General features: G+C 43.0%; 1 long non-coding RNA gene across 1 annotated transcript; it reads left to right on the top strand.

The window, feature by feature from the left end:
• Nucleotides 1-4932: 4932 nt before the first annotated feature.
• On the top strand, nucleotides 4933-17676 carry LOC143839588 (uncharacterized). The gene is made up of 3 exons (XR_013231771.1): nucleotides 4933-5033; nucleotides 11448-11677; nucleotides 17459-17676. It is a non-coding gene; the product is annotated as an uncharacterized LOC143839588 (long non-coding RNA).
• Nucleotides 17677-18036: the final 360 nt, after the last annotated feature.

Consider the following 18036-nt stretch of genomic DNA (forward strand, 5'->3'; position numbering starts at 1 on the left):
GGAGAAGAGCCTAATGCTGGGAGCGACTGAGGGCAAAAGAAGAAGGGGACGACAGAGAATGAGGTGGCTGGATGGAGTCACTGAAGCAGTCGGTGCAAACTTAAATGGACTTCGGGGAATGGTAGAGGACAGGAAGGCCTGGAGGATCATTCTCCATGGGGTCGCAAGGGGTCGGAAACAACTTCGCACCTAACAACAACAATAAAGGGTTTTCACGTCACATTTCGTCACAAAAGGTTGGATACTGGTAGATATAGGTATGAATAAAATATACTTTCAAAAAGAAGTAGTTTTCTTGTCATTTTTCCTATGTGCCTGGAAAACGTGGAGGTTAAAATAGACTGATATAGTTCACATTTCATTTGTCATAAGCGGCTTTCTTTTGCTGTTCATAGAATCATAGAGTTGGAAGGGAGCCCCAGGAAACTCACACTCATTATGTTTGTATGCATGAAATAATTTTAGGATTTGGATAGGCTAACCCCATCTTATCAGCTCCTGGAAGATAAGGTTGGCCACCAAGGAAGCCCAGTATTTCTACGCAGAAGCAGGCAATGGCAGACTACCATTCGAAACTCTACAGAGTTACCACGAGTGAGCTATGATTTGATGACACTTTCTACAACATTTATTTAATGGCCTTTCTTATGCTATTTTTAAAGTATTCCTGAAGACTATTTCTAAATCAAGTCAGGTGAATCATCTGCTGCAATACACTAGGACCCATTCCATACTCGTTGGATAATGCACTTCCAGGGTGCTTTTGCAGCTGGATCCAACCAGGGTGTTTTGGTCTGTTTTTGCTGATGGAAAGCAAAGGCAAGGACCCCACTAAGGGTGTGCAAGGATTTTTAAAATTTGTGTTTTTTTTCAGATTTGGATTATTAGACCAGGAACATATTGGTATTAACCAAGATTTCCAAATCCTAATTCCAGTATGGTACTCAGATTTGGTAATATTCGGTAATACTGAATATTTTCAGATCCATTATGCCCAATGGGACCATTAACGTCAATGGCAACTCTATTCATGTCTGGAGTTGAGGTAGAGGCACCAAATATGCAGCACAGTTACTGGAGCCTCTTCTCAAAATAACCCCCAAGATTCAAAAAGATTGGACTAGGTGTCCCAATTCTATGGTCACCCAAAAAAGGTGCCCCTATTCCCCATTGTTTCCAATGGGAGAAAATAGCAAGGCAATACAAACCCAGCAGAATCTTCCAGAGAATTTCTGCAGTACAAAGTGATGTGTGTGTGTTGGGGAGGGCATTTTTTCAAGGCCAGAAGCAGAACCAAAGCCACTGTGACAGTGCCTAAACCCAACGGGGCTAAGTGCACACCTTAGAATCTTTGAAATAGAAACAGGTTGGGGGGTCATTTCTGCAAGGATAGCTGGACCAGTGCAACGTACTACTGCCCAGCAGCAGAACCTAGTGCCAACCTACTAGTGCCCAGCAGCCAAACCAAATGCCATTGCAGCAAATGCCAGAGCAACAGGGCTGCTGACCAGCACAGAATCATAATCCAAGCTGGGGGAGGGGGGTTTGCAAGGACAGCAGAACAAGTGCAATAGTGCCCAACAGTAAGGAAAAGGACTTAAGATAGAAAAGAAAACAAGGAGAACCTAAACCAAAAGCCCCTCCAAACACACAAACACATCAGACCAAATAAATAAATAAAAAGAGAGGAACCAGAAGAAACAAACAACAAAGCCTCCCCCTCCCCAACTTTCCCCCCCCCCAAAAAAAAGGGGAAACAGAAAACAGTAAAGGATAGTGAAGGAGAAAGAGAGACTTCAAGAAAAACAAAATCAAGCAAACCCCGCCCCCTCACACACATACACAAACCCAAAAACTGAACTGAAAACGAATGTGAGCCATGTCATAAAGCAAGTTCAAAGAAACGAAGTCAAGAACCGCAGCTCAAACAACAAAAATACTCCACAAAAACAAAGCCACAAAACCAAAAGGAGCTTCTCTGCCCTAAGAATCAAACCAAGGAACGGAAGAAAAGGCCTGATCCTGAGGCCTTTGGACTCACCCCCTCACATACACACACAACCACCAGGCAAGTAACAAACTGTGAAGCCACAAAACCAGAAGGAACTAAAAAAGGCCTGAGGCCCTTAGCCACAACTTACCACCCACACAACTTACCACCCACCAAGCCCAAAGGACAGAGTACTGAGATCAGTTTACCAGGAGAAAATGGCCACTTTGGAAGTTAGACTCTAAGCCCCACTGAATTCCCTCCCGTACTGAGGGTGGAGGCTGTAGCGGGGAGAATAACCGGGCAAGTCTGAGAAAAATTGCTGGATTCAACCCATTTTAATTTTGGAGTACAGTTCAGTCATGAACCCTATTCACGCTACAGTAAATGTGCATACGTAGGGTTCGCAGTACTCTGGAGGTCAGTTGTAACCCCAGGAGATCCCCAGCTACCAGCTGGATGTTGGCAGTTCTCTGGCATACTTCCTACCTGTACATTAACATATCCATTTGTAAGAAAGAGCCTACAAGCATCTACTTTACAAATGAAACCAGGGATCACTAGCTAGATAAATGTGGGGTTCAGTCATATGTGTTGCCTGTAACCGGAGAATTACTCAATGCACGCATTGAGAAAAATCAGCCCTGCACTACCCATAGGCTTAACATGTGTTGACTGTAACTTTTCTCTCTTGGAAATAAAAGAACAGGAGTTCCCCTCCCCCCATTCCCCTTTTCTCTAGTGTACTGGGTTGGGCTCCCTGGCTCAAGTAGGAAATATTTGTAACTACCAATCCAAAGCAGCTCTTCTCATTCCTTTTAAGAATGTTTATACTTTTTTTTTTCCCAAAGGAAGAGCAAAACCTGTTTCTCTACCAGACCCCTGTCAATCATTAACAGGATTTTCAAAAACAAACTGAGCTGGCTCTCAAATATATGGCGGTGGGCGGAAAGTCCCATCCAGTGACAGCCAAACCCTTAAGGCAAGAGATGTTCAGAGGTGGTTTGCACTGCCTGCCTCCATGCCACAGCCCTGGTAATCCTCAGTGGTCTCCCTTCCAAATAGGGCCAATGCTATTTAGCTTCCAAACTCTGAGGAGATTGGGCTATCCTGGGTCATTCACGTCAGAATCTTAACACATCATTGTTTTTGTTTCTTGAGAAAAAACATTGGAATCCGAGTAGCCAATGCTTACAAGATCTGTACATGGTGGTTTGTAAAAATACAAGTCCGTTTAGACAGCTACCCTATGCAGATCTACTCAGGTCTATTCGGTACAGGTTACTCCCAGGAAAACATTCTTAGGATTGCATGTTGCACCAAATGTGATAGAAAGCATCTGTCCCGGAAGCTGAATATAAACCACTGTTCAATATATCTTTATTTATTTTAGAAAAACAGTGAGGATACAGAAAAACAAAAGGAATAGGCGGCTTATATAGCATACCTTTGTTGAAGACTATGGTCTTCCCAGTTGCAATGTATGGCTGTGAAAGTTGGACCATAAGGAAGGCCGAGCGTCAAAGAATTGAGGCTTTTGAACTCTGGTGCTGGAGAAGACTCTTGCGAGTCCCTTGGACTGCAAGGCAAACAAACTGGTCAGTCCTACAGGAGATCAGCCCTGACTGCTCTTTAGAAGGCCAGATCTTGAAGATGAAACTCAGATATTTTGGCCACTTCATGAGAAGGAAGGACTCCCTGGAGAAAAGCCTAATGCTGGGAGCAATTGAGGGCAAAAGAAGAAGGGGACAACAGAGAATGAGGTGGCTGGATGGAGTCACTAAAGCAGTTGGTGCGAGCTTAAATGGACTCCGGGGAATGGTAGAGGACAGGAAGGCCTCGAGGATCATTGTCCATGGGGTCGCGATGGGTCAGACACGACTTCACAACTAACAACAACAAAAATCTTGTCATACATTATGTATAGCACAGAGAATAATTTCCCTTTCATCCCCTTCATTTCCCTTTTATCCCCAAAATATTTAAAGGGTTGTCCATAATCCATAAAAAACAATAATTCATATTTCTGATGGGATGCAATTGTATTCATCATTTAAGTTTTAAGTTTCAAACTTCATAACGAATCCGTTTTGACTACACTAGTTACATTATTACTGCATATTCAACATAACATGATTTTCACCACTTCTACATATTCATTAGAATCTTTAATAGATACTAATCACAATGTAATAGACTATTATATATTTTACATAGAGAACCCATTTATATTCAGGATATTACATTTGGAACAGATTTTAATTCTACTTCTGTTTTCATCACCAGACATTTCTTCATGATAATTTCTTACTTTGCCTCCTGCTAGCATAATACACATAATACACACTCCATCTTTCCTCAACTTTCATAATAGACTTGTTTCTAAAATAGGCTGTTAATTTTGCTATTACTGCATATTCAGCCAGTTTGTTCCCCCATGTGGACAGACATCTAGCTTCCATTTTGCTGTCACTATGTTAGGCAGAACACCTGGGTGTATTATGCACTAGAGAAACCTTGCAAATACTCTGCAAAAAACATGTTATTTTTCTGGTTTCTGCACGAGGAACCGTTTTCCCAACACAAGCCCCACTGTTGTATTTTTAATTCTTCATCTTACTCACTCCTCATAGCAACTTTTCCATGTCATTTCCTTGCTTTGCTATGACTTTTCCTTTAAGGCAGTTCCAATGACCTTTTTTAACATGCAGAAATGTGACCCTGTCTTTTGTCTCCTCCCCTGTGCTGTCTTACACCAATGGCTGAATGGAAAGCCCACAGACTACAATTCTTAGGAGGCTCTGCCAGCAGCATGTGTCAGTCAGGTGACATTGTTGCTGACCATAACCTACCAATGAACTCCCAGTACAGCAGAGGAAGTTCCCCTCCCATTTGAAAATAACTCTCACAAATGCATAATTGTTGACTTTTGTCTACTACAGTAGAAAGGGGGGAAATGCAGTATCAGTACACAGGCATAAGGAGAAACATTTTAAAAGGGGGTGATTTAACAGGGTCAGAGAACTGACTTTGGTGAAAATTGGTAAGTGCATAATAGCCCCCTGGCTCCAATTTGGAATTTAAATTTTAATATATTCTGCATCTTTCAGTGTATTTATTTCCTCTTTTATAACAAGTCCACCACATATTTAAGATGTTTCCATCTATGTCTTGACATTGCCTGCTTTTTTGTTGTTTTTACTTGCTTTCTTTTGGAATTTTATACCAATTTTCTCTTAGAGTCTAATTATATCTTTTCCCTGTAGTTGTTTTGATTTTTGCATAGATATCAGTTCTTTGTTTTGCATCCTCTTAATCATACACTTTTTCACTTGTTCATCTTCTGTTTGTAGCTGGAGTAAAATATTATATATCTTGTATTATATGATCTTTTTTTTGTTTTATAATCAGCTGCTCAAATTCAGTCACATCTTTTAGAACTCCGCCTTCAATGCTCATGATCTCCTTTAGTCTTGAGACTAATTGATAATATATCAGCCACGGCTTGTGTTTTGTTGCTGAGTCACAGTCTCCCTTTGTGATGCAATATGGCTGTGAGGCTGGGGAAAAACTGCTCCAAGTTTATAGAAAGGCAGTCTGAATCCTATTCAGACAACGAAGGATTAAAATCAGCTTGGCTAGCCATTCATTTTCTTTTACTTCTAACACAGGAAAAATGTCAATATATCCCAAAAAATGATTATCAAATGATGTTTTCACACAATTGTAACAGAAAGGACTAATTTTGAAGCTAAAATGTAATGTCCCTTTTGGGGGATTAATGTCGACATTGATGTGGTAGGTCCAGCAGAGTTCATATTTGGCTTAGAGTCCTGACCTAGGATCTGGATTTGAATCCCCATTCTGCCCTGGAAGCATGCTAGCTGACCTTGGGCCAGTCACATCTGCTCCATATGGCCTATTTCATAAGTCTGTTATGAGGATATACTGGTGGAGTTGTACATGCCATTGGGTTATAGTGGAAATGAGCTGTCCCCAACCCCCGGTCTGGGGACTGGTACCAGTCCGTGGATCAGTCGGTACGGGGCCGTGGCTTCTCCTCATCCTCCTCCCCTACTGCTGCCTCGGGAGCTGCCCTGCCACTCTGCCGCCGGCTCACCTTTGGTGCTCTCCGATGGCCGCCAAGGCTGGGGCTCCCCCTTGGCGTGGCACTGCTCAGCTGCTGCTGGCAGCGGCTCCAGCGGGCGGCGGGAAGTCAGGGGCATCGGTGGAAAAGCTAGGGAAGCAGGGGCTCAGGTGGCGGTGGCGACGTCCCTCGGCAAAAGACTGCCCCCACCCGGGCCTCAGTAAAATTGTCAAGCATTGACCAGTCCCTGGTGATCAAAAGGCTTGGGGACCACTGCACCCAGAGAGAATGAGAGAGAAAGAGAGAGATTGTAATTTATAACATATTTTTTCCATTTACCTTCCAATTCAAGGTAACTTTAAGAAGGAAGCAGTTTAGAATCAAAAATCCATGTGATGAGCAGGTCCCAAGCCACAGAATTTACCTTCTTGAGAGTGATAAAGGCTTTCCCCTGCAAGCGTGCTGTCTTTCCTCCGCTTCCAAAGGCCTGGAGGCTTTCCCCGACAAGAGGAGGCTGTGCTGATGCCACCTGCTGGCAAGAACAAAAGCAAGTGGGAGCCATAGAAGTTCATGTTCATGTTGCTGGTTTTAACTGCAACGTTATTACAATTCTGGGAGCTGGGAGCCTTCAGTTATTTTCCTACAATGGAATGTTTTTAATTATGCAGTGCTATCTGTTTATGCATATTTTTTTCACACACCCCCAAATTAACATAGGCTTTCTTCTATCAGATCAGCCATAAAAGTAAATTCAGATATCTAGAAGTTAATACTGCTGGATTGGTTTAGCTCAGTAATGTCATAAACCATCCCTGCATGATGCGAACAAAATTCTCATTCTCAATTCTCTTCTATGCCAAGTCTTACCAAGCACAACAGGAATCAGCAGCCATTTCAGCATTATAATTTCTTTCCTTTTATGACTATGTTGCTGGATAACCTAAGTAATGATTTGCTAATTGTATGCTACTGGCTGTTCATCTTTCCTGACAAGGATGATTTGTGGTGTAAACCAAACTTGTTTACAAGGAAGATCTGCTGCTGCTGCTGCTGTTGTTTTTTTTCCTATTGGAATTACTTCTCGTTAAGTATTCTCTAGAACAGGGGTAGTCAAACTGCGGCCCTCCAGATGTCCATGGACTACAATTTCCAGGAGCCCCCTGCCAGCATTCGCTGGCAGGGGCTCCTGGGAATTGTGGTCCATGGACATCTGGAGGGTCGCAGTTTGACTACCCCTGCCCTAGAATTTTGCTTGAGAACCCAAGCCCATGTCTGTTTACTCAGCAATAATTCCTAGTGCAGTCAATGGAGCGTCTTCTGGAGAAAAGCAGGCCATTCAGCTGTGATCTTCTGTACACTGACCCCAGACTAGACTCAATTAAATTTAGCAGAATTTAATTCCAAGTAAGCTTTTGCAGGATGGGGACTGCAGCAAAGAAATTAAAAGACGCTTGCTCCTGGGGAGGAAAGCTATGGCAAATCTAGACAGCATCCTAAAAAGCAGAGACATCACCCTGCCAACAAAAGTGTGTTTAGTCAAGGCTGTGGTATTCCCAGTTGCAATGTATGGCTGCGAAAGTTGGAACATAAGGAAGGCCGAGCGTCAAAGAATTGAGGCTTTTGAACTCCGGTGATGGAGAAGACTCTTGCGAGTCCCTTGGACTGCAAGGCGAACAAACCGGTCAGTCCTAGAGGAGATCAGCCCTGACTGCTCCTTAGAAGGCCAGATCCTGAAGATGAAACTCAAATACTTTGGCCACCTCATGAGAAGGAAGGACTCCCTGGAGAAGAGCCTAATGCTGGGAGCGATCGAGGGCAAAAGAATAAGGGGACGACAGAGAATGAGGTGGCTGGATGGAGTCACTGAAACAGTAGGTGCAAACTTAAATGGACTCCTGGGAATGGTAAAGGACAGGAAGGCCCGGAGGATCATTGTCCATGGGGTCGCGATGGGTCAGACACGACTTCGCACCTAACAACAACAAAAGCTTTTGCAGAATTGAGATGTACATATCAGGCAATAAAGGTTCAATCCTATACTTTCTTATAGCATAACAGTGATCTCAAATTCTATGGGGCTTACTTCTGAGTAAATATTCAAAGGATCGGGCTGCAAGTCATTTCAGGACATAATCCAGAGTTGGTTCTTATATGCCGCTTTTCTCTACCCGAAGGAGGCTCAAAGCAGCTTACATTCGCCTTCCCTTTCCTCTCTCCACAACAGACACCCTGTGAGGGAGGTGAGGCTGAGAGAGCCCTGATATTACTGCTCGGTCAGGATGGCTTTATCACGGTCGTGATGACCCCAGGGTCATCCAGTTGGCTGCATGTGGGGGAGCACAGAATCGAACCCAGCATGCCAGATTAGAAGTCTGCACTCCTAACCATTACACCAAACTGGCTCTCTAAGGGTTTGCACATTGTTGTTTTGTAATCTACTTCTCATTTAAGTACTATTTTATGGGAGTGGAGTATATTTAGGTTGTTCCAGTGGTTGTTTCATGTTGAGTTTAGGTCCTAGCTTGGTTTTTACTGGTTTATTTTTCAGTGTTGATAATATTGTTGGTTTTATAGTACGGTTCTTCTTTGCAAGCCACCTCAAGCCAACCTCTGGAATGGCAACATTAAAATTTCTTTAAATTTATGAATGAACGAACAAACGCAAGTTTAAATTATTTTTAATAATTAAGAAAGTGTTGAACATTATGCCAATAAAATCAATAGGATTTAAATGACTTCAGAGAGAAACTGTTAGGGCCATTCTGCACTCGTCCAAAATAGCACAATGGTTACAAATTGAAATCGCTACTGTTTTGCTGTTATGCACAATGTCGTTGACAATCTGCAACACTCCTGAAACCGATCCACCAAAAGCGCTTCATTGTAGCGCTTTCAGGGAAATCCCAAAAAGTGGATTCACCCTCCAGAAAGTGCTACACTCCTGCAACCAATCTGCAACACTAGCGAGAAAGTTCTGTGCGTTACCATTGTTGCGGTTTCTGCAAAGTCCCTCCCCCTAGCTCTCTCCTCTGATCTTCCGGCGAAGCAATCGCCATTTTTTTTTTCTCCGAGCGAGCGGAGATCAATGCACCGGTGAGCCTTCGTTTACCCAGCGAGGCTTCCCTGGCTGCAGAGCTGTTTTAAGTCACCAAGCATGAAACAACACACAGCCCCGTTTGCTGGTTTATTTTCCCTTTATGTTTCACTGTATTTTCGGCCGAAAATCATGCCCGTGCGGGGGGGGGTTCTCTCGGGGGGGAGCGTGGCAATGATTAAACGGCAGCTCAAACACCACCTGCTAGCTAGATGGGTCTCTCCATTGAACGAATCAACGCAGATTCGTTGCAACGTGTGTGTGTTTCCCTAAAGGGAAAGGGGCTTTTTAGGATCACGATAACGGCTGCCCATCGGCTGCTTGACGGCCAGGGGCGGGACGAGCTCGGCAATATCGCTTCCTGGCTAGCAATTTTTGCCGAGACCGGAAACCTGTGGGAAACGATAGAAACGCAACTGGATTCCACTACAAAGCCAGGTATGCATAACGACGAATTACACAATTTAAAATGGCGTTTTTTTGTCCCGCAACCAATTTGCCACATAGATCCTGCTGTGGAATGGCCCTTAATATTTGGGGTGTCACTGAGTGGTATTATCCCCAGGTGACCATGAAGTAATATGGGACCAGAAATTAGACTTCACCAGTAGGATTGCCAGGACTCAGTTGGGAATAGCTGGAGATTTATGGGGTAGAGCCTGAGGGAGAAGGGCAGGGTTTGGGGAGGAGAGGGGAGGGACTTCACTGGCCATAAAGTTCACCTTCTAAAGTAGCCATTTTCTCCAGTTGAACTGATCTCTGTTACCTTTAGTTGTAATAATGGAAGATCTCCATCCACCGCCTGTAGCTTGGCAATGCTATTTGCAAGCCAAAACGGAACCTAAAGCCATGCACTGACTTCACCCAGCTAGCACACTGTAGATTAGATCAACCTGTTTCAATTTTGTTGTGCCTTTCTTCCAGGCAACTCAAGGTATGAATTTCCATTGCCCCATTTTATCCACACAACAACTCAATGAAATCAATTAGATTGAGTGAAAACAATTGACTCAAGATCACTGGGTGACCTTCTCCTGGTAACTGGGAATTTGAACCTGATTCTTTCCAGGGATCAAATCTTCTCCCGAAGCCCAAGTTCCAGTATAGTGACTCCAGTCTGTCTAAAAATGATCCTTTATCAGTGTACCACAATTACGACAATTTTAATTGGGTTGTTGAAAAAATTGGCCTTCCAGACAGAGGACACAACAGTAGGTACATAAAGATGATATACGTTATGACCAACTTCTAATATAGACTGTTGAGATATGGAATCATGAATACTGGAAAAGAAATCTTGGTGCAGTAGTGAATAGCATAACGAAAATGTCATCTTATTCCCATCCCCGTGCTTCATACTGTCAGATATCTCTAAGCACTACCCTCTTGTGTCTTCCTTCAATACATTTGATGGGTGAAAGCTTTTATTACAGCTGGGATTCTGCAGATGAGCTGTCATGTGAGTATACTGTGCTTTGAAGGCTATCTTTAAAGGACAGGCAAACAATTACATTTGATTCTCCACTTCTAAAACATCAGAGGCAAATTTCTCCTTGCTCCCAAGTATGGAAATACAGATCCTAAGCCAAGACTTGCATCTCTTGTCTAGTTTTTATGATCTGCAATACTGCCAAGGCCAGGTATACCAAATGCACACAGGATAGCTTAGGAGGCTCAGAATAAATTGCAAAGGAATCTGAATCTGACAGTCCAGTAGAAACAGTGACAATCAGAACAAAATCTCCTTTTCCCTTTTGCTTTTCATTCATCTTAGCTCTCTGAGAGCCTCCACACAGGGTTCTTTTGACATGGTATATTGATTCTGGACTAGGACCAGTAGAGTGGCCAATTCCCCACTATAAGCAGACACCCCACAGCACTCCCCATCAGTTGTCAGTACTCAAAGGAACAGTGGAGAAAAATGGGGGGAAATGACATAACTGCACAAAGCAACTCCCTAAGAAACCTCCCAATCACTATGGTCTTTATTATAGAGATTGAGCAAATTCCTAGAGCGTCACTTAGTGCAGCAGAAGGGCTAGACTGGAGCCCCAAAAGACCTTAGAAAAAAACAAGATTATAGGCTTTTGAAAGTCCTAAATGGTCTGAGGCCCCTGTTTCTATAGGACTGCCACTTCTGTTATGGAAGGGTGGATTAGAATACTGAATAAAATAAATAAAGTTGACCCTTGTTGTTAGATCAAACTAAGACTCTGTTCTTACATTCATAAACGTTTCCCTGCTTCCTGCCTCGATTGTATTTATTGTGTTCTCAGGGACGGGCACTATTGACCTATTGTTGGGAGAATTGTACCGAATGGATCCCCAGTGCTTTATACAATGTCTGGAGAGCTGCTTTGCCCACGGCGACTGTGCATCGGCTCCAAGCGAGACACAGGAGGTTGCAGTTTTGAAGCAGAAAATCCATTCTTCAAGCCCCAGGTGATCTCCGGGGTCTGCTTGGCTGCAACACACTGACTCACCAGCTTCCTTTTCTTATTGCAAGGTAACTCACAGGTATTCTTTGTACTTCTAGCCATGTCAGACAGACAGAGACAGAGAAAGCGCTGACACAGCTCCAGGGTTGGCCCAAATATTTCTTCCATGAAACTCACCAGAATGTGGGGTGATTAATACAAAAAAAAAAAAAACCCCAAGGTGAAACTACTTCGATAAATAAACCCTTTTTGTGAAACCACTGTTATCGTTTCCATGCACCACTGGAGCAGCATTCTGCCTCACAGCAGTGGCTGCAGCAGGCAGGAAAATGATGCTAGTAGGAAGAGAGAAAGAAGAAACCCAGAACAGCAGCTGCCCCATCCCTTCTGCAATGTCCATTCGGGATCTGGACCATGGTGAGGACACGCAGAGCTGAAACTGAAACTGGCTTTGGCTAACATCCAAATGTAACACAAAACTGATTGTCGTGTACATTCCGCATTAACAGTGTCCAGAAACAGCATCAAACTTACCTAAAGATGCACATTCAAAGGTGAAAATCCACTCTGCATATATTACAGGTTTGCTGTCGTTCCGGTCCCTGGCAACAGCAAAGGGGCTTTTTGTTGGCTAATTTAATTAATCATTTCAAAGTGCAGCTCTTACCATCTCTCTTTATACTGCATCAGCTTAGGTAATGGGCTCAGACATTCCCCCCTCCCTTGGTATTTGTTTATTTACCAAATTTATAGCCGGCCTTCCTGCCGGGGCTACCAAGGCAACAATGACAGTAATTAAAGCACAAGCCAGGAGGAGGAGGGGGAGCGGGAGTCAGCAGCTGTGGGGAGTCTTCAACCACTGGCAGAAGATTAGGGTCAGCAACTCTGGGTTGGGAAATTCATGGAGATTTGGGGATGGACTCTGAGGAAGGAGGACCCTAGATGGATATAATGTCATAGAGTCTACTTTCCAAACCAGCCAATTTTGCCATAGGACTGAAATCTGTAGTCTGGGCATCTGTAAAACTGGAGATCTCTTTTGCCAGTGCCTGAATAAAACGCTGATCCAGAACTGTAACAGAAAACCATGGTTTGCCTTTCCCCTCCAAACCAGAACTGTAAACCGCGACTTGCTATAATTCCCAGCCGTGGTTTAGAGGGCAAGCTCAAACCATAGTTTGCCAGTAGTTAGTAATGGCACACTTCAAAAGAAGAAACCAGAGCCTGCCGGGCAGGACAAAGACGGAAGAGTACAGAAGTCAAAGGCTCATTTATATGCCGTAGTTTGGTGTTCCACGTGAATTCCGTTCCGGTGCCAGACAGTTTCGCTCGAGAGTTTAGCACCTTGAATGAAAATACCCTAGTTTGTTATCGTTGATGAAAAATTTCCTGGGGGACAAGTGCTGGCTAAGACTTGCATTACGAATGCCACTCAAAGGGATCATTGATAAGCAAAGCATGACCTCAAGAGCAGCGCCACATAATCTGTGATGTGGTGGTGACTGAGTCCATGACACCCCTGTAATTACATAGCAGTTGCATTGCGGCTTCAATTGGCAGCTGCTTTAAACCAAATGGGTTTCTGCTGCTGCTACTTAAACAGCCTGGACTTTTCATGCATAACTGAGAAGAGCAGGAATATTAAAAAGACCAGTTGCCTTTTTTGCATTTAGCAACTCAATGCTGCTAGTTTTCCACATGTATGGTCTTAAAATACATATAATTTTTCTTTAAAAAAGAAATTCACATTAGTGTGTAACTCACTGTTACCATATGTAGGTCAGGAGAGTATTGTACCTTTCAACTGAGGTTGTTTGAAGAAGAAGAAGAGTTGGTTCTTATATGCCGCTTTTCTCTACCCGAAGGAGGCTCAAAGCGGCTTACAATCTCCTTCCCTTTCTTCTTTGGTCCTCTTCAGCCATGGTAGTTTTGGGGGTGTGGCTGAAGTGGGTGAAGTTTGTATTTTGTGTTTTTAGCTGTGTTTGAGAGAATAAACTAGCTATGCTCGAGGCCTGTCTAGCCTCATCCTTACAATCACCAGACAGAGCATATGTTAGGGTTGCCAACCTTCATGTAAAGGCAGGAGATTTCCCAGAATTACAGTGGATTTCCATACTATATCAATCACTTACTCATTTAAAACATTTATTCCACTTCTGGACAAAATAGCTGCTTTGGAAGGTGTTCTGCATGATGGCACACCCTACCCAAGTCCCTCCCCCCCCTAAGGCCAACTCTCCCAGGCTCCACCCCCAATGAACCTAGAATTGGCAACCTTAGCATGAACACAGCTGCATCCTGAATCAGAAGGTCTGGGGGTGTGGAAGTGGGGTAGGTAATGCAATGGTGTGTGTGTGTAAGGTTGCCAATTTGGGATTGGCGAATTCCTGGATATTTTGAAGATAATCATGGGAAAGTGAGAGTATTGGAACATTTGGTTAACATAGCAGTTTACTTGTCATATAGAAGTGTGATACTGAATGCAAGGAATAAATCTCCCAAGAAGTATTTTGCAAAAGAGGTGAACTTACATTTATTCAAGTAGATGCAGTATGTGGACATTGGACAATGCTTGCAGTCATTCTAATACAGGGATTGCAATGTAACCAATCAACAACTACTTGTCTGTTGTGGCCATTGAAATGTATCATTTACAGGCCAATCGCAAGGCTCAATTAAGAGCCAATCAGGTAGTTTGATGGGAAGGCTAAAGTGTATATTGGGTTTGTGTGTTTTATTGTTCCATATTTGGTTGGTGTTGGTGTTAATAAAGAGCTGAATTACCAAAGAAATGTTGGATTGCGACTACTGAATGCAGAAACATAACAGACAGCTTGTCCAGCGTCATGTGTGTGAAAGTATGAGGGCATTGTTTCTTTAAGAGAGAGCTGCAGGGACATGTCTTCAAGGAAGGCCACATGAAGAGAGAAGACAGAGAGGAGAGGTTCAGAGGACAGCTCCCAGATCAAGACAAAGGGGCATCCCATTCAAGGAGATAATATCTATACACACTCTGAATGATGTAGCCCCACCCCCCAAGTCCAGGAATGCTGAGTTGCTCACTCCAGCAGAGCATTGAAGAGAGTAGGGATTTCAGTGAGATATAAAGCCATAGAGTCCACCCTCCAGAGCAGCCATTTTTCTCCAGAGATCTCTGCTACCTGGAGGTCAGTTGTAACCTTGAGCGATCTTCAGGCTCCACCTGGAAGATGACCACCCTATGTGCATGTAACATCTGTCTTCACCCTGTTCTGTGCCTGGATCCCTGAGATGAGCTGGCAGAAGCAAGGAGGAAGCTGGCTGGTTTGTTCAGCAGCTAATTTGTGATTCTAAGCTATGGCAAATGGCGATGTTGCTATGGTAACAAAGGGGAGGAGCTTGGGTGAGTGCCAGCTGGGAGTCATCCAGTTGGGTGGCTTGGCGTGGAGTTCGGGACAGCAGGGGCTGCTGGCTGTGGCTGAAGAACAGAAGCCAGCAGTGGTCAAGAAAGGAGGAGCCCTGCAACACAGCACATAATGTCCCTCTGGGGTGAACTGGTCAAGTCTCCTGTTGTAGTGGAAGACCTCCTATCCCAGGCCCCATTGCTCCCATTGCTGCTCAGTGGAACAGCAGGGAGATGTTGGCAGGAAATTGACTTTGTGCTATTGCTGCAACGTGACTTCCATTGTGAACCTGAGACTGACACCCCCATGTTGTTTCAATGCTCTAGTGATACAACTTTATTATTATTATTATTATTATTATTATTTATTTGATTTGTATGACCGCCGCTCTCGGAAACCGGCTCGCGGCGGTTCACAATATTTTAATACAAATACAATATATTAACCATTAAAAATTCCCCATTTAACATCTGACTTTGTCCTCAAGAACCAAATCCTGGAGCCATGTAGGGTCAGGAAAACAGTTTGGGATTGAAAGCTTCCTTTCCTCCCATGCGGTAGTTCCAATCTGAATCAGGCCCAGCTGTTGCTGTCTGACTAAGGGTAATGAGAGCTATTAGAATACATAACGTCTTGTTGAAAAAGTAACGTCGAGTTAAACCCTATAGGAGCAGCGATGTGAAATTGTTGCAGCAAGCCAGCCAAAATTGACTTGGGGATGACTGAATTGTATATCTTGAAAACTGTATATGCGCCCATGCAGCTTAATAGTACCTGAAGAAAGTGATTTTTTTTATGAAGTGAAAGAGCTGAAAGGGCTTTTACTTCCTTCTTAAGCAAATTTTGTTGATTCAGATAATCCATCAGTGGGTTGATAGATTTTACTGGATGAAAACAGGCAACATGCTTCCTGGAAATGGCTCACTTTATGTTGTCAGTGTCTGTACTTCAGGCTATGATGATGTCCACTTAAAGCACCTTGTTTTGATTTCCTTATCAGATTCACATCAATCTATATGGAGGATAAAGCATTCACCTTTGAATACATTTCCACAAGAAGTGACCTAAAGACCTTTTACCTTTAGCTATCCAGCAGCCTTGAAAAAGGCCAATTATTTGGGGGATTTTTTGGTCTTGGCTATTTTGGATAGCTGAATAAATACTCCAATTTATCTCCGGCTGAAATAATATCTGGAAAATACTGATAAGGCATTTTTTGGCTGTTTTTACAGCTTGGATATACTAAATGCACACCCTTAGTTCTATCTTTTTATTTATAGTCCACCTTTCTCACTGAGTTTTACTAAGCTTGCAGTTACTGAAAACCAATAGGAAGTCTCTTTAAACACCTTCCTGATAAAGCCCTTGAAATGACTGTGGAGTGAACATGCCACTTGCAGAAGACATTAAAGGGACTGTTTTCTCTTTAATTGTCTTTCCCTCCCTTTCATCGACAGCAATAGAGAATGGGAGTACCTTCTCTGGGGGACCATAGAATTGAATCTTCTGATTCAATCATTTTGAAACTTGGGGGAGGAGAGGCATCAACAACTATGCTGCAAATTTCAGAAACTTCAGATACCTCTGGATTGATTCTCTATTATATCCTATGCGAGGACCATTGATTATAATGGTCCCCACAGCATATAACAGACCCTTAAAAAAATCAGGATTTGGGATCTGCGAGTATTGAACTATTTTGGAGGGTTCAGTATACCCAAACCTGAAAATACCATTGTTGATTTTTTTTTGCATACCCCTAAACAGGACATAATTACATCTGTCTAAATCCATTGGGTTTAGAGGACTATGGCTATCCTTAGGATTGCATTGTGCACCCACATCCTGATCAGGTACATCTGTCGTATTCATCATGAATAGATGGATTACCCTCCACCTCAGTTGAGTATGTGGATCTTCCTTGATGGATTGAGATGACTTCCTAAAAGTCTGGATGCTCACCGTCATCAGGAACTAGGTACTCATTTCTTCAGGAACTGGAAAATGAATGTTAGCCTGTTCACACAGAGTAAATGCCCCATTTCCCAGAAGTTATCTAGGAATTATCATTTGTTTTTTAAATGTCCATTTGATCTCTTGTGCATCACCTTTCCCATATTTATGAATTCCACAACAGAATATGTGACAAGAAAGATTGCAAATGCATTCTGAAAATCACTGCATGATAAACTGCAGAATTATGAACTGGCTTCTTCAGCTTCCTTTTCCATCAAAATGGGTAAAATAAAAAAGAGGAAAAAGTTATTTATCAAAGTGGCTCTCCCAATGCCAATAAAGCAGCAGTTTCCAGATTTGTAAAGAGACAGAGCATTATTCCTATCTTGGCTAATTGAAACAACATTCTCACTGGCAATAGCATAAGAAAAAAGAAACCAGACTAATTTTTAAACAGAAGATGCGCAGAATGCCAGATTGCTCAATGCCTATTTTCATTTTGTTTTTCAGAGTAATCTAAAATGGAACCAGATGACCGGACAGATCATACACGGGCTGTGGAACAAAGGTCAGAACTGGAAAGAAGTTGGTCAAAAAGTATTTGGCTTCCTTGGTCTAATTAACCATGTTGTGAAGTGCTGCAAAAACTAGTCACCAAAATTTTCTTCCATGGTGCCCTTCATTGTCCCGGGCCTTAGAATGAATGCTTGGGCTTAATGTCTCATGTATTTATTTGTCGCTGGAATAAAGCTGAATTTGCATAAGTGCATAACTTGCATCATTGCACCAATATACATGCTAATGAATTTAACACAGTATACAAAAATGGTGTCGGAAAAGGGGTAGAGACAAAACAAATGGAAGTTTCGTAGCCGTGAAATATGTGTTTCAATTAGTTAGTCTTGTTTTTTTAATGTGCAGAGTAACATGGCAAGGTTCCATTACACACAGCTGTTGATGTACAGTGCTGCAAATTAAGTGACTTGTGAAGAAGAAGAAGAGTTGGTTCTTATATGCCGCTTTCCCCTACCCGAAGGAGGCTCAAAGCGGCTTACAGTCGCCTTCCCATTCCTCTCCCCACAACAGAC

Source organism: Paroedura picta, chromosome 6 (assembly GCF_049243985.1).
Source record: "Paroedura picta isolate Pp20150507F chromosome 6, Ppicta_v3.0, whole genome shotgun sequence".
In the NCBI taxonomy this organism is placed as follows: Eukaryota; Metazoa; Chordata; class Lepidosauria; order Squamata; family Gekkonidae; genus Paroedura; species Paroedura picta.